General features: G+C 39.7%; 1 protein-coding gene across 1 annotated transcript in view; it reads right to left on the bottom strand.

Moving 5' to 3' along the window:
• The window catches only part of znf385c (zinc finger protein 385C), a 440,772-nt gene extending 420,263 nt beyond the window's left edge, over positions 1-20,509 (bottom strand). Inside the window, exon 1 of the mRNA XM_055152953.1 lies at positions 20,422-20,509. The gene's annotated coding sequence lies outside the window, so the exon portion shown is untranslated. The remainder of the gene's footprint in view (positions 1-20,421) is intronic.
• Positions 20,510-22,417: the final 1,908 nt, after the last annotated feature.

Raw genomic sequence — 22,417 nt, 5'->3', positions numbered from 1 at the left:
CATGAAGAGGCACCGGTCACCCCGTCTGAGCGTGGAGGAGGAGAGGAGACCGGGCCACAGGCGAAATACAGAGCGCAACACCCACACAGAACAGAGAGAGGAGAGGACGAGAGGAGAGGAAGGACAAAGATAGAAGAACAGAGAGAGGGAGAAGGCAAGGGGCACAGAGAGAGAAGAAGAGAGAGACAGAGAAAGGGACAAAGACAGAAACCAAGAGAGACAGAGACGGAGAGAGAAAGGGACAAAGACAGAATAGAAGAGAAAGAAGAGAGAGAGAAGAGAAGAATGACAAAGATAGAGGAACAGAGGGAGAGGAAGAAAGAGACATGGAGAAAGAGATAATGGGACAAAGATAGAAGGAGAGAGAGTAAGAGGAGAGAGTGAGTGAGAGAGGAGGGAGAGAAAGAGACAAAGATAGAAGGACAGAGAAAGAAGAGAGAGAAGGAGGGAGAGAGAAAGGGAACAGAAAGAGATGTAGACTGAGATAAAGGGATAAAGATAGAAGAGGGGAGAGGGAGGATATTTAGAGACAGGAAGAGAAAGAGACAAAACAGAAGGAGAGAGAAGAGAGAGATAAACAAAGCTAGAGAGAGATGGGGGACAACGATAAAGAAAAGAAAGAGGAGAGAGAGGGAAGAAAGGAGAGGAGAGAGGTGGAGAAGGAGAAATAAAAAAGCAAGGGAGAGAGAAGAGAGGCAAGGGGACAAAAAGAGAGAGAGAAAAGGAGAAAGAAGTCACAAGCGAAGGAGGAGAGACAGACTGAGAAAAAAAGAAGGAATAACAGAGAGAGAGATGATTGAGATCGGCCAGTACTACAGTAAAAAAAAACACAGCATATGGGCGCCATAACATGTCTGGTAAAGGAAAAATACCCAAATAAAAATGAAACGTGAAATATCTGATGTACATTTTTGCATTTGTGTAACGTTCTACCATCTGGGGTCGTCCATAGATCGAGAGCATTCGCAGAGCTCATGTTAGAAAGGATGAATTAACTGTTAGAATCACCATCTGGATTCATTTCTTATGCGATTGGTACAGTAACAGGAGGACGACAAATCTGCCACCGCCAGAGCTCAAACAGACAGTGAGAGGTGTAGCCATAAACCAGAGATTATCCAACACCAGCTAAGATCTTCACGAAGGGCTGCAAGATTAGTCATGATCAAATTGAAAACATAATTTGATTGCAAAGGCTACAGTAACATAACGTCCTCCACAAACAACTAAAATATCTGTCTTGTTCTCCACAAACCAGCTAACCCTGTAGTTTAGATCTACTGAAATGCAGTGTTGGGGAGTAACAGATTACATGTACCGGAGTTATGTAATCAGAGTACAAATTATGAGTAACTGTATTTGGTTACAGTTACTGTTTCAATGAGAGGTAATTGGATTACAGTTACTTTGTTGAAATAAAACAAAGTTTTTCTTTTTTTTTTCTTTTTTCAGTAATTCCACTCATTGCCAGGAAACTAAACCAGGTCTAAACTAGATCTAAACCAGATCTAAAACAGGTCTAAACCAGGACTAAACCAGGTCTAAAACAGGACTAAACCAGGTCTAAAACAGGACTAAACCAGGTCTAAAACAGGACTAAACCAGGTCTAAAACAGGACTAAACACTAAAACAGGTCTAAACTAGATCTAAACCAGATCTAAAACAGGTCTAAACAGGTCTAAACCAGGACTAAACCAGGTCTAAAACAGGACTAAACCAGGTCTAAAACAGGACTAAACCAGGTCTAAAACAGGACTAAACAAGGACTAAAACCAGGTCTAAACTAGATCTAAACCAGGTCTAAACCAGGTCTAAACCAGGTCTAAAACAGGACTAAACCAGGTCTAAAACAGGACTAAACCAGGTCTAAAACAGGACTAAACAAGGACTAAAACCAGGTCTAAACTAGATCTAAACCAGGTCTAAAACCAGGTCTAAACCAGGTCTAAAACAGGACTAAACAAGGACTAAACCAGGTCTAAAACAGGACTAAACCAGGTCTAAAACAGGACTAAACAAGGACTAAAACCAGGTCTAAACTAGATCTAAACCAGGTCTAAATCCAGGACTAAACCAGGACTAAAACCAGGTCTAAACTAGATCTAAACCAGGACTAAAACCAGGTCTAAACTAAGACTAAACCAGGTCTAAACCAGGTCTAAACCAGGACTAAACCAGGACTAAAACAGGACTAAAACAGGACTAAAACAGGATTTAACAGGAACTAAACCATGCTGTGTGGACGTGTCTCCTCCTCTTCTATCAATAATATTTTTAATTTGGTTAAGTAATCCTGGTCTTTGCTTCTCTACAGCAAATCAAGTAATCCAAAGTATTCAGATTACGTTACTCACTTTAAGTAATTTAATGGATTACGTTACAAACTACATTTTGGGGTGTGTAATCTGTAATCTGTAGCTGAATACATTTTAAAAGTCACCTTCCCAACACTGCTGAAACGTAATTTGTTTGGTCAACTCTTCCAGACATGTTTAAAATGTGAACTTTAAACAGAATCCTATTATTAAAACATAAATCGCAAGTCTAATCCTAATTACAATGTGTCTGAAAGAAAATCACAGTTCGATATTTTCCAAATGATTCAGCCATATTTTCAATCACCACTGTCAGTTATGGAAACAGAAACTTGCAGAACTGTGACAACCACATTAATCCAAGTACAGACTGCACTGAAATAACTGTGCCAAACATCAGCGGCACTCTTTGAGCTCTGAACATTTTTAAGAAAGTGACTGGTTAAAGGTGGAATGTTAAAGTGAATAGTTCTGCTGTTGTGACTAATGTGCTGTTTGTCAAATCGGCATGAACAAGATTTTTGTTTTGGTTTTGTTTTGATTCAGTTTAGAGAAAAGCACAAACATGTTTCCCATCCACAAAAAAAGTGGGACCTGTATAGATTCGAACGCATCAAAACAGTGGAAGGTAATAAGAGCAAGTCTCCTCCTCAGTCGGTTATGGACCATAATGACCAATCATCAACAGACTAAGAAGTGAATCTTAGCAGGTGCTTAAAGGTTGTATAGAGGATTTTTTGTTGTGCATACGTGACACCACCTTCCTCCTCCACAGCTCCCTCAGTAGAAACACCTCCTCCCGCCTCTTTACTCTAGAAACCACACTTGTTTACATCCAGTGCGTGTTCAGAATTACTGTTGAAGTGACCTGTCTAGAAGTCATTTACGTCCCTTCGTCTGCTTCGGTCGCGCCATCGCTGGACGAAATCTCCGAGAATCACCTCAGTTTGTCTTCGCTCCTTTTCCCCTTCTCTTCTTCTTTCAGCGACCTCAAAAACTGACTTTCTTTTGCGGCGAACTGGTCGTGGATTCTCGTCCGCCATCGCGACAAATTTTGTGCGAACTGTGAGGAAGCGGCAGTTTGAAAAAGCCTCTAAAAACCGCTGCATAAACCACGTAATCCCCACGCGCCGACGAGTCAGTTACACTAGAAACGTAGGGAGTTTGATTGACAACCTAACAGCCAATAGAAAATGAGGCAGCCTCGTTTTCTATTGGCTGATGTTTATCTGGCCTCACTACGTCCACAGTTGATAGATTTTCATTCTTTTTTTTTTTTTTTTTTGATCATCATAATTACAAAGCTGCTGCATGGTATTTTAAACTTTCATTGACAATTTGAAACAAAAAAAAAAATCCTCCATACAACCTTTAAGATACAGAGAATTTGTGCTGTGTCATTATTAAAGTGGAGTTGTCAGAGTCCAGTTTAATGACACTGTACAAGTATTATCTTATTGCCCTCATTGCCCTGCATCAGAACACAGCTCGGTGCTTTATTGTGTCGCAGCTGATTGGATCCTTGGTCTGTTCCTGTTACACAACAGTCTCCCAGTCCACCATACATCCACACACACGATTGGACCTACAGTATGAGTCAGCCTGAACCTGCGTCATGTGTGATGTCACTTCCTGTCCTCCATAGTCCCCGGTTCACCCCCTCGGAGTGTGCCCGTCTCCATGGCGATCGATCCAAGATGGCGGCGGTCTCAGTCCCACCTCCTGCTGCTCGTAATGACGGTGATCTCTCATATTTAGCAGCAGGAGGCAGAGGAGCAGAGGGGGCAGATACCAGATCAAATACACACAAAAGAATAGAAACACATAGATAAGCACGTAAAAGCTCGTTACGAAATCATGTTACTATTGTAAAAAAATATATATACACTTTAGTTCAACTTCAGAACGGAAATCTTATTTGATTTTAAATGTATTAAGCTGGTTCTTACTGGATTGTCTGGTTCTGAGACAGTGTTATTGTTGTATTTATTCAAAGTGAACAGCAAAACTCTGGAAATGACCATCAACTGAGACAAGTTTGTGCCGTCACCTATTTACCTGAAATGTTCCACAGTATGGCATTTAATGTATTTATCACCCTGGAGGGATGCAGGAATGTGCCAGCAGGCCGTGTTACAGGTCAGATCTGTGGAGCAGCGAGCCGGCTCTCAACAAGAACGCGATGTTTTTCAATGTTTTTGGCAATATGCAAAATAGACAGGTTTAAGGAGGAGCATTCAAGGCAGGGCATTCAAGGCAGGGCATTAACATCTCCATGGAGACAAGTAGGAAAGTTTGTGCAAAATAGTGTAAAATTATGGAATCTGGAATATTTGTGTAGTTTTGTAATAATTATTGCTTACAAAAATATAATAAGCAAAGGCCATTTTAGAGTTTTGCTGTTGACTTATTGCCTTTGTGCTTAAATTAATACAACTATAAAGAACCAACTTAATAAATTTACACCAGAAAAGTTACATTATGCATCTTTAAACATATCTGGTGAATGCGTTTCTGCAGCAACGACACAGTAAGTAAACAGCGTATATTATAGAACAAGTATAAAAATGCAAAGTAGCTGAACAAGATAAAAGAAAAACATGAGTGACAAGTGAAGGGCCGTGCAAGGTCGAACCAGGCCTGAAACCAACAAAACTCTCCAAACAGACAAACACATCTCAGAGTCTGTGATATAAATATTCTGAGCGGAGAAGGGAAGTGACTAACCCTTTCCCGCCTGTCCGTATAACTCACTATTGTGCCCTTGAGCAAAGCACTTAGCCTGGAGATGCACGAGCGGGTGTGAACGGCGAGAAAACCAAACCTGAATATTTTTGCGCAGTGAATTTAAAGATGCACAGTGTAACGTTTCTGGTGGGGGGTACTCATCTGTAGTGTTGTTTCCATGGAGATATTATTGCATTGCCTCAAATGATCCACAGTACGGCATTAAACTCAATTCACTACAGGTGACGCTACCGGCTCAATGTATAGATTTGTGAAGAGGTGACCACACTTCCATCAAGCGTTATTCAAGTTATTTTTCACAAATAAAACACAGTAATGAAATAAATGCTCGGTTCAAATAGTGTACTTTGACATATTTCTTCTTTTCAGCCTCGTATAGTACTATTTGCAGGCAGCTCAAAGAAGTTCTTGTGAAGGATATTGGAAAAAATGAAAAGATGTGAAGTGATTTTGACAAGAACAAAATGAGGAAAGCTCTTGTGGTCAGTAAGAACATATAGGGCCCTTTAAGTACTACTACAGCTCCAAACCAGCTCTATAATTGGACGATTCCAGGAACTAAAATAGAACCACTTTGCTATTCTAATTCTAACATAAAGGGCCCATATTACGCTATTTTCTGATGTAAGTTATAATGTTGTTTCCTCATCAAAAACATATCTGGAGTTGCCTTTTGTTTCATTCATATATAACACACAAACTCTGCACATTTAGGCTGAATTCGTCTCTGGTCTAAAACCCCTGGAGGTGTATTTCTAGTGAACTAGTGAATGGAGCATTTTAAGCTCTGGAGTTGTAGGCAGACTACCATATTTTTCAGAGTATAAATATATATTTTCACGGTTTGGGTGGTCCTGCGACTTACACTCTGGTGCGATTTATATCAAAATGTTCACACTGACAGCCTCGAGAGAGCACTCTAGTCTTGTGTGTCAATATCTGCTCCTCCTGCTTCTCCTGTACCACTGTCACTTGGCTCTACTGCACATGTCTCCAGCAGAAAGAGCCTCTGTTCTGTATCATGTCAGTCGATCGCACTATTACTTCTGTACTGCTGAAAATTGAAAATTTTAAACAAACTTACAAAAACAACTGAAGACTGAAACCAAATACCCCCAAAAAGAAAATCATATCTTGCAGATTAAAAACTGCAAGTAGTGAAATATGCAGCCAAAAATGGTAATTGAGCAGCAGAAAGAAAGTTTGGAGTGAGTGAAAAACTTGTAACAACCATGAGGGTGCACCATGGAACTTTCCTAAAAGTCACTGGATGGATCGACAAAGCCTGAACTTCAATGACAACTGAAATCATCCTGTCGGGATTCAGAAAGGTGGGAATAATTCTAACTGGAACTGATCTGAGTCTGACGACAGCTACACAGAAGAGGAAGCGGCGCTTTGTTTGCCTCCAGAGGTCGTGGAGTAGCTTAGAAGTGACACGGAGGATGAAGAATTCAATGGATTTAGTGATTTGGAGTGAGAAGTGAAGTTTGGTAAACTTATTACATTCTGTTGTTTATGATATATTTATCTGAAGAACTGTTCATATGTGACGTTAGCAGTCTGTTGTTCTCTGTTCTGTTGTTGTTACTATAACTTGACTTTAAAGTCACTGTCGGTTCCTGGACTCTGATTTTATAAAATTAATTTCCCCCAAAAAGTGCGACTTATAGTTCAGTGCAACTTATATATGTTTTTTCTTCTTCATTAGGCATTTTTTTGCTGGTGCAACTTATAGTTTAAAAAATACGGTAATAATAAAGGGTTACTCAAACTTGTGAAAAAAAAACACAACTCCAGGTCTGTTTTTGACAAGAAAACAACATTATAAAATGACTTAAAGCTCACAAGAGTCAATTTTATGTAATACAGAACCTTTTAAAAGTAAACTCAGAGGAATACACACAAAGAATCCAATTTTGAGCTTATCAGTGCATTTTCTCATTGCCTTTTTACGCCTGATGCCCTACCTCGCCCTTGCCACAACCTCCAACCTCCTACACAGCTGCTTCTATACACCAATTTTTCATTCAAATCAGACAGATATTTTAGGTCATATTTCAACCACCTGTACAAACCTAAAGGTGCATAATTTCAGTAGTGGAAACGGCTGCATATATCGATGAAAGCCGTCTATGCTAACACGCTGCGATGTTTTTAGCCTCACCCTTCCTGCTTCAATCCAGACCCAAACAGAAGCCTATTTATCCTGTGTTGTTGTTTTTGAGGTGGTTTACAGGCTCATACACTGCTCTAGTGTGTTAGCCGCTCCAAAGGTACAGACTCTGCACTGTGGAGTGAAAGACATGTTTCACACTAGGGCCAGTCATTGCAGTGTGGATCAGAGTGGACAGTGTAATAGTGTGTGTAATAGTCTGCCTAAAGACAGAACAGGGCTCCAGCGTATGTCACTGCTTCACTCTAGTGTTAATGTATACCATGTTAAAAGCTAAACAGGGCTAATTGGAATCTAAAGGGAGTTCAAAAGGTAGAAATTATCTGACAAATCTGAGTTATAAAGTGTAAAGTAGATTTGGGCAAGTGTATGTAAAGGGAAAAGATGTGGTTTAGAAGTTTGTGTACAAGACTATGGGCTGTTTAACCTGTGGGAGCCATAAGTGCTGATGGATATGATTGACAGGTGGGTTAGCCAATGGGAGAAAGACATGGTTGGATTGTGTCAAAACAAACATGGCGGCTTATGAGATTTAAAAAAAGAAAAGAAAAATAACCAAAAGACGGAAAAGCTTTTACTGCTACAGCAGACCTGGGCATTGTACAGCTCCCAGGCCCTTTGGTTGACTCTGACCAACCCGTTTAAACTAATCTGGAATTCTCATGCATGGACTAAAGCTGCAGTGTTTTTATTTTAGATGTTTTTTTAGTGACATTTTTGGAAGGCAGCCTCACTTTTTCACTGCTTAGTCATAACATAAACTCTTCCCAGTCTTCCAGCTCATCAAAACAGTGCTATTTATTGCTTTTTTATAAAGAAATACAATTAATATTATGCAGAACTGAGTTAAGCCCAGACCTCCATAATATTCTCTCTTTCTTATATGGTCCCATGGAAAAATAATTGCCCACCCCTGTGCTATACATTCAAACAGCAAATGGTAAAAGGTCCATTTTTACCTTCAAGGCTCAAAGCGCTTTACATTAAGCAACCACTCACCCATTCACACACCTATTCAAACACACATTCAAGCACCAATGGGTGCAGACACTAGGGGTGAGGGGGAGTTACATGTCTTGTCCAAGGACACAACAACAGCATTCACCTGTAGGAGCTAGAATTGCACCTCCAACCTGCAGGTGTGTGGATCTTCATGTCGAGAGCGTGATTCAAACCGACAACCTTTGGATGACTGGACAAGCACCAACTGAGCCACTGTTGCCCACTGCACATAACACTGATAATAGAAGTTTGTTCTAAATGATAGTCGGCCAATAAACTTGCTCGTTATGTGTCACTGAGGCTATGTTCACATCGGCTCAATAAATATTCACGTCCAGACAACAACGGAGCACTGCGTGAAAATGATGTAAAACATATGTGGAGGTGTAAACAGGATACAGCCAGAGCCACTGGACACACACTACTACAAAGAGCGCGTATGCATAAAATCCTGATGGGGTCGCAACTTTTTCCAAGGCTGTGGTTTGCTTGTCCACATGACAACGCAACATCGGCATTCTCAGATTTCTCCACTCTGGAACCCGTTTTCAAAAAAGACAGTTTTCACCCACATGAAACGCTGGCTCCGTGTGGACCAAAGGCCAAAACGAATACAAACTTCACAGTTTCAACCAAAAAATTTTATCATGTGGACACCACCTGAAATAATCATGGCTCCGAGTACTTTTACAATGATATAAGAGCACTATATGACTGTTGACTTTTGCTTTGCCAAAAATGTCACACAATATGGGAATAAACTCATCTAGGTGTTTAATTGCTGATAAAATAACTTGAAAAAATGCATGATCACATATCACTGTTTTACCTAGTAGTTTGTAGTATGGTTTTAGACGTATCTGATTCAATGGAGACAAACAGGTCGTCTTAGTAAACACCTGATAAAAATAAACGCAAGACTGCTGAACATTATAGGCAAAACCTCTGTCCAGTGAGTAAAGTATAAAAGTTACATAGTGTATCTGACTAAATACTGGATGCCAGTTATATTTCTACTTCTAATAACCATATATAGAGATGACACACACACACAGCTCTAAGGTCAAAGTGTCCTTAAACTACTGCAGTTCAGACTTCTATAACTGTTTTATGGCTGCAGGTGTAAAAACCTCATAAAACATCAATATGGATTTAGCAGAAGCTCTGAGGCTCTGAGTGAAACTAAAGCTGCATCCCCGAAGGCCGCTCCTTTATCTGCTCCAGACCCCTGAGGAGACAGACCCTGTGCCCACTCTGAGGCCCTCCGGATGGGCACGGGCGGGGGGTGGAGCTGCAGAGAATGTGGAAGAGTGGATGGGCTGGTTGGGCACAGCTGTCAGGAGGGGCCATTACAGGAGCAGTGACACAGGAAGACACAGAGAGAGGTTTCAAATAATGGTCATTTCAAAAGACCAGGAGATTTGCTGATTCTTATTTTGAGAGCATTGCACACGTTAAACTGGTGATTTATATGCAAAAGCAGTGGGCACTAATCATAATGTTGCAAAGTTGAGCTATATAACTGTATGGACTATTATTGGCAACAATGAGCAAGAGACACACATTAAAGACAAAAAATTATAGTTGATGTGTTTTGGATGTGTTTGGAAAAGGACATGTTCCACTTGTTCCACCATATTATCATTATTTTTAGTGTCATAAAGGTTATTGTTCATGATCATTTAAAACTATACAACTATAAAGGTGCACTATGCAATTTTTCTGGTGAGGAGTCCATCACCTCATCTCCAACATGTTATTGCTCAGCTAGGAATGTTCCAGAGTATGGCTTTAAACTTATTCATCTTACTTATTCAACTCCTGGCCTTTTATCGAATCAAAAATCACCTAGAAAAACATGCCTTTTCATTGTGAATGGGGTCGCCTCTCCACAGATCTGACCTGTAACTTTCATCTTCGTCTCCGTGGAGATAGATACATGTAAAAGGCAACGTGGAACACTACAGATAACGCAATATCACCTCCTCGTAGACAAGCAGGCGGCAAACACTCCTCCAGAAAAGCGACACAACGCCCATATTACGCCGTTTTCTAATCTGTTATAATGTCTAGGGACGTAACGATAATTGAAATATCGTGATATCGTACTGTCAAAAGTCTCACAATAATATCGTGGGCTGTCACAATATATCGAATCCCAAGTCTCTTTGCTTAAATTCATTGTTTTGGTGCAGCAACGGCAAAAAAAAATTGTGAGAACTACATAGACCATGATCCTTTGCTCTGTTTCAGTCCAATCTACATGCTGAAATAACTGTAATAAGCACTTTGAAATCTTAATTATTTGGATTATGACGAGAGAAAAGTAGTATGCTCACTTGCTTTGCCTGAACAAAATATCTCAATAAATATCATAACGTGAGATGAATATCGTGAGAATATCGTGTCGAACGTTTTGGATATCGTTACATTCCTAATAATGTTGTTTCCTCATCACAAACATTCCTGGAGTTGTGTTTTGTTTCATTCTCACACGTTTAACACACTGACACACTGGAAAACTCTGTTCCAGCTTGTGATGCCATGTGGTAATATAGAAAGTGCTGCACTGTGTTTTTAAACTCCATACACTTTCACATTTGGATCATTTCTGTCCTGGAATTTCCCATCTCTACTGAACTGAACGTAAAAGGCACAAACTACCACTACATGACAGACTAATGATAAGGAGTTACTCAAACGTGTGTGAATAAAACAAAACACAACTCCAGGTATGTTTTTGATGAGGTAACAACATTAAAACATGACTTAAAGGTTGTATGGAGGATTTTTTTTTGTTTCAAGTTGTCAATGATAGCATTATAGAGGTGCAGTAGCCTTGTAATTATGATGACCAAAAAAAAGAGAATAAAAATTCATCAACTCTGGACGTGGTGGGGCTAAACATTTGCCAATAGATAACGACACTGCCTCGTTATCTGTTAGCTGACAGGCTGTCAATCAATCTCCCTACGTTTCTAGCGTAACTGACTTGCCTGCGCCGCCGCCGGTACGTGGTTTACTTACGCCTGTCACGCAGTCCACAGACGCAAGCCGCACAGACGCTGTTTACTCCACCAACGCAACAGTTCTTAGCGGCTTTTTTTTCCTCGCAGTTTGCACAAAGTTTGTTGCAATGGCGACAAGAATCCAGGAGCAGTTAGCCGCAAAAGAAAGTCCGTTTTTGAGGTCGCTGAAAGAAGAAGACAAGGGGAAAAGCAGCGAAGCCAAACTAAGGTGATTCTTGTAGATTCATTCCAGCGATGGCGCAACTGAAGCAGACAAAGGGTCTAAAGACTGACGCACTGGTCCACAAATTACTCCTGGACAGGTAACTTCTGCTTATTATGAAAACGTACTTTATTTCCAAGAGCTAGTCAAACGTTTTTCAGGACACGAAAGCGATATCCTATGTCTGAAAACGTAATTTTCAGTGCAAAGAAAGAGTCCGCTTGCTGCTGCGTGTTGTAGCTAGTTCATTCGCACTGAATCTCCGCGCAACCTTCTCTGCTCCCCTTTCCTGCTCCTGTCCCCGCTGCCCGATCTGCTCTTCCCCCTGCTCCTCACTTCTCCGGGCACGGAATCTCCGCGCACCGCTCCCCTCTCCTCTCCTCTCTCCCTGCTCCCTGCTCCGCTCTTCTCCCTGCTCCTCACTTCTCGTCCGCGCACGAAATGTCCGCACACCCCCTCCACCCGCTCCTCACTTCTCCGTCTTGCCTAACCAACACTGTAGTTAGTTGTTTACAAGTCATGTGCAGCGCACCGGCTGTAAACAAACCTGTTTCTGGCGTAAAGAGGAGGCGGGAGGAGGCGTTTCTACGTAGGAGCTGTAGGGGAGGGGGGGTGGTTTCACGCATGCGCAACATTTGAAAAAGGACAAACAGTCGCTGGATTTCTCGTTCCTTGGAAAATCCTCTATACAACCTTTAAAGCTCACAGGAGTCAATTTTGTGTAACACAGATCATCTTTTATCTTGCATTCTTTGACACCGCTAAAACTTTAAGGAATTTATCATAACACAAACTTAGAAAGAATTTAAAAGGTCGAAAACTTTTAAGCCAAGGGTTTTTTTATCAAGGACAGCGCTTCGGCCCCACTGAGGTGTAAAAATACAGTGAGAGGGGTCAGCGTGTTTTATGGCCTCCTGCTGTGAGTGTACGCACTGGTATGAGACTGTTCACCTTGGACTCAGCAGGAGAGATGATGTATGGAGCAGGGCAATAAGGAAAATCAATACAAGACTAAAGGAGAAGTATATAGAAGAAAATATATGGGAAAAAGTTTGGACTCACCCTCTCATACAACGTGGGTGGGTAATTGTTTTTTAAAGGTCTTATGTTACACAAAATTGATTCTTGGGAGCTTTAAGTCATGTTATAACGTTGTTACCTCCTCAAAAACATACTTGGAGTTGTGTTTTGTTTCATTCACACATGTTTGTTTAATATGTTATTACATGTCCAAAGCTCAAAATGCTCTGTTCCACCTTGTGATGTCATGAAGAGGAATTTTTCAAGTTAGCAGCTACTTTTTACCTTTAGTTCAGCAGAGATTGGCAATTCCAGGGTTGAAATCATCCAAATGATTCTAGTGAAGGTGTATGGACTTTAAAACTATATCTATATCCTGTCTTCTGATCCACCTTGTGATGTCATGTGGTAATACATGACATCACAAGGTGGACCAGAAAATAATGTAATATGGGCCCTTTTTAACAGGTTGGACTAGTCATTTTAAGAAAACACAGTTAAGATTTAAGATATACTAAACATTTTACAATTTTCTTTGCAATTTTTTTAGGTTTCAGATTTTACTTGCTGCTTGGAAATCCTGACATCACACTGAGGAATTCCACAACTGTTACCCTATACATATACACAGGGGCAAAACTCACAGAGAAAACAATATTTGACAAATAAAAATGTACAACAGCACCTTTATTTTGTTGAAATCATGTTTAAGTATCAGAAAAATGTGTTTCTTGTATAAATTGTGCTGAACTTTTGGATGGAATTCTCCCATTGTGATGTCAACAGAACTCTCTACGTTCTTGTAATTTTCCATATATATTTCAACTTTTTTTTTTCTTCTTGATCAGTGTAAAACTATAATCTATATTTACAACAGATATGAGGCCACCAGATTAAGTAGAAATTGAGAATTATCAAAACCTGTCATATGGACAAAACACGGACAAATATGCAAATAAAAAAGTGAGTTTGTTTTCTGTTTGAGAGAAGACCTCAGCCTAAATATGCAGGATTTGTGTGTTATGTGTGAATAAAACAAAACACAACTCCAGAAAATCATAAATGGGGCCTTGCTACACACTTCCATACATCTTACTTCATATATTTCATGTCTTCTGTGTGTATATCAAATGTAAAAAGTAGTAAACATATAGACAAAAAACTGAAAGGGTGAGTCCAAACATAACTGGTATATAGAACAAAAAAAGACTTGAAATTCAAATAAGTTAAACAAAAAAAAATATTATACTTCTGTTTCTTTCATCTAAAACCATAGTTGACAAGTTAGTCACACTTTTTAGAGAAGTATAATTTGTTCCACTGTTGCCAGAATTAGGGCAGCTACATTTGGTCTTTAAAAATAGGACTGGAAGATATGGCAACAGTGAATCATGATTTTGTTCCCTCATACTGAATTTTTTTATTCAATTCCATTTTCTCTATTGATTTCACGAACATAAATAAGATGGACTTTTAATCAGTGCCAATTAAACAGGATTTTTCCCATCCAGAACAGGTATGTTGTATGCAGCTCTTGGGGTCAAAATAAGTCTGCTGCATGCTGTCTGTAAATAATTAGAAAGCATTTTATTGTCCAGGAAGTGAGTGTTAGCATGCTAGTTGTTGTTATCTTTACCATCATGGCAAAACTCTGGTCTCTGAGATTTGTGAAAAGCTCTTATAAACACAATACTAAAAGTCTTTGTTAAACCACTTCTTGTGCAAAGTTTATATGAAACACACCCATTTTAACTGGTTTGCAGCCGAGTGTGAAGTGGCTGGGATGAAGATCAGCTCCTTCAAATCCGAGGCCATGGTTCTCGACCGGAAATAGGTGGCTTGCCCTCTCCAAGTGGGCGGAGAGTCCCCGCCTCAAGTGGAGGAGTTCAAGTATCTCGGGGTCTTGTTCACGAGTGAGGGGAGGATAGAGCACGAGATTGACAGGCGGATCGGTGCAACGTCGGCAGTGATGCGCTCGCTGTATCGAACTCTTGTGGTGAAGAAAAGGTCGAAAGGCAAAGCTCTCGATTTACCGCTCAAGCTACGTTCCTCACCTATGGTCATGAGCTTTGGGTAATGACCGAAAGGACAAGACTGCAGACACAAGTGGCCAAAATGAGTTTCTGGTGGCTGCGCGCTCCCTTAGAGCTAGGGTGAGGAGCTCAGAGTAGAGCCACTGCTCCTCTACGTCGAGAGGAGCCAGCTGAGGTGGCTCAGGCATCTGTTCCGGATGCCTCCTGGGCGTGTTCTGGGCATGTCCAACTGGGAGGAGGCCCCAAGGACGACCCAGGACACGCTGGAAGGATTAGGTTTCTCTGATGGCCTGGGAACGCCTTGGGGTCCCCCCGGAGGAGCTGGAGGACGTGTCTGGGGTGAAGGAAGTCTGAGAGTCCCTGCTTAGACTGCTGCCCCCACGACCCGGCCCCAGATAAGCAGCAGAAAATGGATAGATGAACCCATTTTAATCATCAAAACAGTGAAAATGTAAAATGTGTTGCATAAACGAATTTCCTTCCTATGAACAATCAACAAAACTGTAGCGCTGTAACAAAATAAAACAGTAAAATATACCAAAAAATACTCTTGGTGATATATCGATACAGCAGCCCACGATAGCGATACTGTATCATCACATTAAATTACACAATACATCGATATTTTCATATTTTTGCACACCCATAGCTCTAAATGCATAAAATAAGCGAGGAATAACTTTGGATCACTACAAACTGTTTAAAGGTGCACTATGTAACTTTCTGGTTGGGCGTCCACCACCTACTTGTTTCTATTCGCATGTCACTGCTTTGATTGGAATGTTCCACAGTATGATATTAAACACCTTCTGACTGAACGGGGTTGCCTGTCCACAGATCTGACCTGTAACTTGGTCTGGTTTGGCTTCTGTGAAGATAGAAAGGTTTAATGCCATATTGTGAAACATTGCAGACAAAGCAATAAAAGCATCTGACTGGTCCACCACCAGAAAAGTTACACAAGTTTGGTTTTTCACATTCTTAAGACTCGACTTGTTACAGTACTCACAGTAGAACCCAAAAAAGCATATTTTTTAAACTGACTTACAATCCTGCAAAAGGGGGAGACCTGAAGTTGAACCATTTCCCTTCAAATCGAACGCTTTTCAATGACAGTGATGGAGCAGTTATAAGTGTCTTTACTCTGGTATTTTCTCAACAGTCAAACATCATGTACTGACAGGGACCAGACCCCCTGTCAATCCAGATTCGCACTAAAACACAGAATCAAAATATCTGACAAATAACACAGCTGTCAATGGGATGTTCCACTATCTGACACATTATTTGAAAAAAAAAAAAAAAAAAGTCAAAACATTCATCCATTTTGAAAAGCAGAGGTGTTGCGTAGCCCGAGGAAGCCGTCATTACAGATAATTGGTGAAGAGATAAAATGTCACTGTTTTTTTTTTCTATTTGTCAAGATTGGTTTCGTAACATTTTGACAGCTGTACTTGACGTTTTCAGTTACTCTAAAATGTGATGTGAATGTGACATAAAAATATATATTGAAACTATAAAGTACATTATGTTGAAACCACAATTTGAATTTTAGGCAGTACAATAAAAAGTTTGTTGCACTCTGTCACTTTTCTGGTAGAGGGCCCGCCGGTTGCTTGTTTCCATGGAGATGCTATTGCTTATGTTCCAAAATATAGCATTAAACGCATCAATCTCCATAGAGACAAGCAGCTGAGAGTGCAGATCTGTGAAGAGGCGACCCCACTCACTCACAATGCATGTTTTTAAAGACATTTTGAGCAGGGATGTAACAATAACAGAAATACTGTGATATCATATCGTCAAAAGTTTCACAATAATATCATGGGGTGACACAGTGTATCAAATCACAAGTTCCTTTGCTTAAATACATTGCTAAACTTTGACAACTACATATCCCATGATTCATTTCAGCGCAGACAACATGAAGTAATATGTTTTTTTACTTGAATTCTTGGGATTATGACAGTAATAGTTCACACCAAAATCTTGTCAAGGTATTTTAAAACGCAAAAAACTGTCCCCTCTACAATTACATCAGCTTCTCCAAAATATCGCAATAAATATCGTACCATGAGATGCATTATCATAATATTGTACCGAGAAATTTGGATATTGTTACATCCCTAATTGTGAGCAATAAATACACCTATAATTGGATAGATACATCTTATATAAGTTTAATCCCATATTATGGAACTTAGACTTAGACCAGACTTTACTTGATTAAAGGGAAATTACTTGGACACAGTAGCTCACACGTCGCAATACATTACAATAACAAAGAGTAAAAAATATAAAAATGGTAATAACATTTCTAAATAAGCAATGAAAATAGCAAGAGACTAGGGTCAAATAAGACATAATTATATAAATGTGTATGTACAAGTTAGTATGACAGACAAAGCAATAACATCTCCATGGTGGCAGACCCCAATCTGAAAAGTTCCGCAGTGCACCTTTAACTTGCTAGTATAGACAGAAAATTCACCTTTATGTTTAGTGCTGTCCGAATCAAAATACAGCATGTACATAAGTGTAATGTGTAAAAAAAGCCCCGACATTGCTAATGAACTATAAGGAAATACTGGGACACGCATGAAAAAAAACATTCCAATCTCAATGTTTTTTTTTGCTTTTTTTTATGATTTTAAAGGTGCACTATGTAACTTTTCTAGTGGAGAGTGCACCACCTGCTTACATGCAGTTCCTTCATCTATCTCCACAGCCATATCATATTGCCTAGTATGAATGTGTTGTGTGGAATTCCGTGTGATTATTATTATTATTATTATTATGATATCACAAGGCCAAGTTACAGCTCAGATCTGTGGAGAAACAACCCCGCACACAGTCAGAATACATGTTTGTCCGAGTGCTTAAATCAAATGTAACGGAGCAAATGCAAGGCAGATACAATTTGCACCATACTGTGGAACATTCAAGGCTAAGCAGTGTAGTATGTATGCATTCTTCATTATAATTGTGTAGGGAAATTTGTCCTCTGCATTTGACCCGTCCTTCAATGCAAAAGGACAACGGTAATGAAGCACCCGGGGACCCAACTCCAGGTCGTGAGGTAGTAATAGCCTATTGTGCGTGTTTATAGGTTCTGACCAGCCAATCCCTTCGAAAATCTGGTCAAATCCAGAAAATACAAGAACCAGACTGCAGAACGTGAAAATCCTTCATCTGAACTTGAGTTGATACAAACAGAGCTGCTAATTTGAATCACGTGACTCTCAAATGAGGAAAACATCACATCACAAGTTTTGTGCTTCGATTCTTGATTCTGCAAAAACTGTATTGCTGTATTTCCCTCTTTTTTTACATGTAAACCACCACTTTCATTTAGCAGAGAACTGCCCTTGCCTCTCTCTGATTGGTCAATCCACCTGTCAATCATGATGTCTGAAATCAGGGAGACAGACAGCTCCAGATTGCCACAATTTTGTCAAGTTTTGTCAAAGCATGTGGTTCTGACTGGCCACGTAGGGCAACAAAAAAGCAAAAAAACAAAACATGGGGAGAATATGCAGACTCCATATACACACAAACCCAATTCACTTTATTATAGCACTTTTGACAAACAAAGCCGTTTCCAAAGTGCTGCACAGTGATCATAAAACGAAGAAAACAAAAAGGTAAATTGCTCAAAATTGGATCATACCAGTCCAACAAGTAGTAGTAAAGTCAAATAAAAGTGTAAGAAAACCATAAAAATCATAAAATAGCAATAAATAGCGTTCCACTGAGCATTGTACTGCATTGCTTTACTATAAACAACCTTCAGAAACTTCACTTTATTCCACAGTCATCTGCAGACAAAACAGCAAAGCGACTCACCTTGAAGACACAACAATGGATTCTATATGCAGCTTTAGCTTGAGCTTTCAGCCCTGTCCTCAAACACAGATAAGTCCAATGACAAAGAGCCCGCCGCCCACCAGATCGCAGATAAGTTTGAAAAATGCACCGCTCACTTCATCATAAGACAAAGCGGGCAACAACATCGATCTTACGCTGAGGATTACGGGAAAAATGAGTGACGCAATAGACAAGAAATCCGAAGAAAAGTCAGTAAATATGTCCAAATTCTATTACTTTTAACAGTATGATCTTTTTTCTATAGCACCTTTCACTGTTTTTAAAGCTGCACTATGTAACTTTTTGGTTGGGGGTCCTTCACCTGCTTGGATATGTCATCGCTCTGCCTGGAATGTTCCACAGTATGACATTAAACAGCTCTACTTTACATTTATTCAATCACAAGTGGTTTATAGCTCAAAAATACCTAGAAAAACAGGCATTCTGACTCTGAGCGGGGTCGCCTCTCCACAGATCTGACGTATAGCTTCTTCTGGTTTGGTCTCCGTGAAGATAGAAAGGTTTAAAGTCATACTGTGAGACATTCCAGATAAAGCAAAAATAATCATCTTTATGGAGAAAAGCATTTGACGCACCCTCCACCAGAACAGTTACACAATGTAAATAGATAAATACAAAAAATCAACATTAAAAACATAATAAAAACAAAAAGTAAAAGCATAAAATAGATCCATATGAATAAATAAATACATGAAATTCATAAAACAAAATGATAAAAGACAACAGAGGGCACAAAACTCACGCTGTGTTAAAAAGTGAAACAGTAAAAGTGAATCTTAAAGGTGAATTGTGTAACTTTTCTGGTGGAGGGTCTGTCAAAAGCTTTTCTCCATGAAGCTGTCACTTATTACTTTGTCTGGAATGTTTCACAGTATGGAATTAGTTACAGGTTAGATCTGTGGAGAGGCAACCCCGCTCACAGTCAGAATGCATGTTTTTCTAGGTATTTTTAAGAAATAAATCCGCTTGAAATTGAGTACATGTCAGGTAGATCTGTTTAACGTCATACTGTGGAACATTCAAAGCCGAGCAAGGACGTATCCATAGAAACGAGCAAGTGATACATCCCTAACCAAAAAGTTACATTACGAGACTTAAAGCTGGCAGTTTTTTTTTTTCATCTTGGTTTTACATTTATATAGAGAAGACAGATCTAGCTCTAAAGAATATTATTAATAATATAAGATGCACAGCTCGATGGGGGAAAAAAAAAGAGTAAAATGAGTTTGAAAATACTGTAGAAATAGAAATAGAAATGAAAAATGTGTACAATCTGTGTGTCAAAGTAGCAGTGAGTGGTGAATGTACAAGAGGAAACTGCTAAGAAAGTTTGTTTCATGGAGTACATCAGGAAAAAGCCAATTACATGGTATAGGCTAGTGTCAACGGCGAGGGAACAATAAATAAACCAGTGAAGTTAACGCCAAAGTTACTGCTTAAAGTGCACTATGTAACTTTTCTGGTGGACTTGGTTGTTTAGAGACGCTTTTGCTTTGCCTAAAATGATCCACAGTATTACCTTAACCTAAATATATCCATCTATTTTAATTCACTTACCATACTTAGAAAATACCTTGTAAGTTACATTAAATAAATAAGATCAACAGAATCATCTCTCCACAGATCTGACCTGTAACATGGCCCGGTGTTTCTATAGCTTAATTTAATCATGTTGTGTAAAATTTGAGGCAAAGCAAGAACATTTTCAGGAGGATAAGACGGTGTCAGGTCGTTTCCTAAAAAGTTACGTAGTGCACCTTTAAGTCCCAGTTTGGTTTGTTTGAAGAAGACAGCCGGACAAGATGTTGATGCGCAATTACGCACGGATCCGAAATACGCGCACAGCCGAACCGAAGCGACACAAAAGTTTACAAAGCATCCCCTTAAGTCTTGAGTCCACAACAGCACAATCCACACAGCGTAAATAAAGTAACTGAAAACAAGCTGATAACTTTGGCACCATCACGCAGTCACGGAAAGGTGAAGAAAAGAGCGCTTGGATCTTACCGTGCCGTTCAGTTGGACGTCCCCCGGCGCTGCTCCGCGTCCAGCGACAGTCAAACGCGTGTGGACCAGAGCGACACCCGCACGAGGAGCACAGCGCGCGGACTGGAGCTGTGAAGCCTGGCGCACGCAGGACACCGGACCGGAAGTACCCTTTCACAACGACGAACGGAGACAAGGTGGGCTACGTCAGGTGACCCAGATCTGCGACGTAAAATGAAATCAAATTAGTTTTTAGTTTTTTTTAGTTTTTTTCTGTGTGTGTGTGTGTGTGTGCGTGCGTGCGTGCGTGTGTGTGTGTGTGTGTGTGTGTGAATGAAACGCTTTGATTTCTGCATTTTACCTGCTCAAAAGTTTGCTTATAATTAATTTAATATTAGTAATGCAATAAAAGTTACTAAATTAAGCAGGAAAATCGACCGTCTTTTTACTTTTGCAACTACAGTAAAAGACTCCCATGTGAATTAATTGAGGCTAGTATTTAAACTTAAAACTAGAACTTAAACTATTATGCCCCATAGCTGCAATAAGCTACAAAAATGAAATTGTATTGCAATTTTAATCAGGAAAATTACCAATAAGTCGTAAAAAAAACAAAAATATTTCGCCTATATTATTATGCAAAGTGTTGGTGAAATTATATGCTGCCATTCATATTTTATTTTGAAAGGTCAGTGCAGTCGTTTCCTGTAGCTTTGCTTACACTATCGCCACATTTACCTATCACATCCAAACACTAATATCTTAAAATGCTGTTACTTATGAAAGAATAAATTATCTTACAATACAATTATCATAACATTGGCTTATACTGGGATTAATAAAATAAAGCATTAAAACTACTATTTGAGGAGACACTTTTCACATGTATGTTAGGCTGGTCAATAAATCATAAGACAGACGAGTACAAATGGGCCAATGGAAAATAATATGTCCTAAAGGGTTATCTTGTATTAGCAAACAATATAGTGTTGAGTGACAGAAATCTAATGGAACAATGTAAGTGGTTCACATACATGTACTGAGTGTAAAAATACCTGCTGCAGTGGAGTTAGGGGCGGGCAGTGCCAGCAGATTTATGACTTTTCCCACATTAAAATAGAGACAGGAAGAATAAGAAACATGGAGGAGGGCTGGGGCTTTTTATCCCAAATACATTCAAACGCTTCCTCTGATCAAGTTTTTTCACGGTTTGTGTTCACAAAGTTGTTTTAAGGGCTTGTTTTTAAAGGTCCTGTAGATGTTGACTTTTTTATTTTCTTCTATAAGCAGATCTTGAGGTCAAATTAAGTTCGCTGTGTTGTCTGCATAATTATAAAGCATTTTAGGAATCAGTTTGGACACTTAAAGGAATTGTATTTGAATGTTTTACTGCTCAAAAATACTACAAAAAACATGCTTTCCTACAATGGCTGAGCTTGCCTCTCCACAGATCTGACCTGTAACTTGGCCTGGAAGCATTGCAGCCTTATTTAACACCATACTGTGGGAGTTTTTAGACAACATTTCCATGAAGACAAGTAGGGGGCGGACTCTCCACCATAGCGCATCTTTATATGTAAAAATAGACATGAAAAACTCCATCCTTCCATTTTCTTTCGCTTATCCGGGGCCAGGTCGCGAGGGCAGCAGTCTAAGCAGGGACTCCCAGACTTCCTTCACCCTAGACATTTCCTCCAGCTCCTCCAGGGCAACCCCAAGGCGTTCCCAGGTCGGCTGAAAGACATAGTCCCTCCAGCGTGTCCATGAAAAGCTCACTTTTTTATTTGCATGTTTGTCCATTTAAAGTGCATATGACAGGTTTTGATAATTCTCAATTTCTGCTTAATCTAGTAAGATCATACCTGTTGTAAATATAAATAATAGCTTTACATTGATCAAGTTGAAAAAGTTGAAAAATATGCTGAAAATGATAGGAAGTAGAGAGTTCTGTTGACATCACACTGGGAGAATTCTGTCCAAACGTTCAGCACAATTTACACAAGAAACACATTTTTCT

Source organism: Boleophthalmus pectinirostris, unplaced genomic scaffold (assembly GCF_026225935.1).
Source record: "Boleophthalmus pectinirostris isolate CB_2022bp ecotype Guang Dong unplaced genomic scaffold, ASM2622593v1 HiC_scaffold_17, whole genome shotgun sequence".
Lineage (NCBI taxonomy): Eukaryota > Metazoa > Chordata > Actinopteri > Gobiiformes > Gobiidae > Boleophthalmus > Boleophthalmus pectinirostris.
Note: the sequence above shows the minus strand (reverse complement) of the source record. Positions and strands in the feature narration are given on the sequence as shown.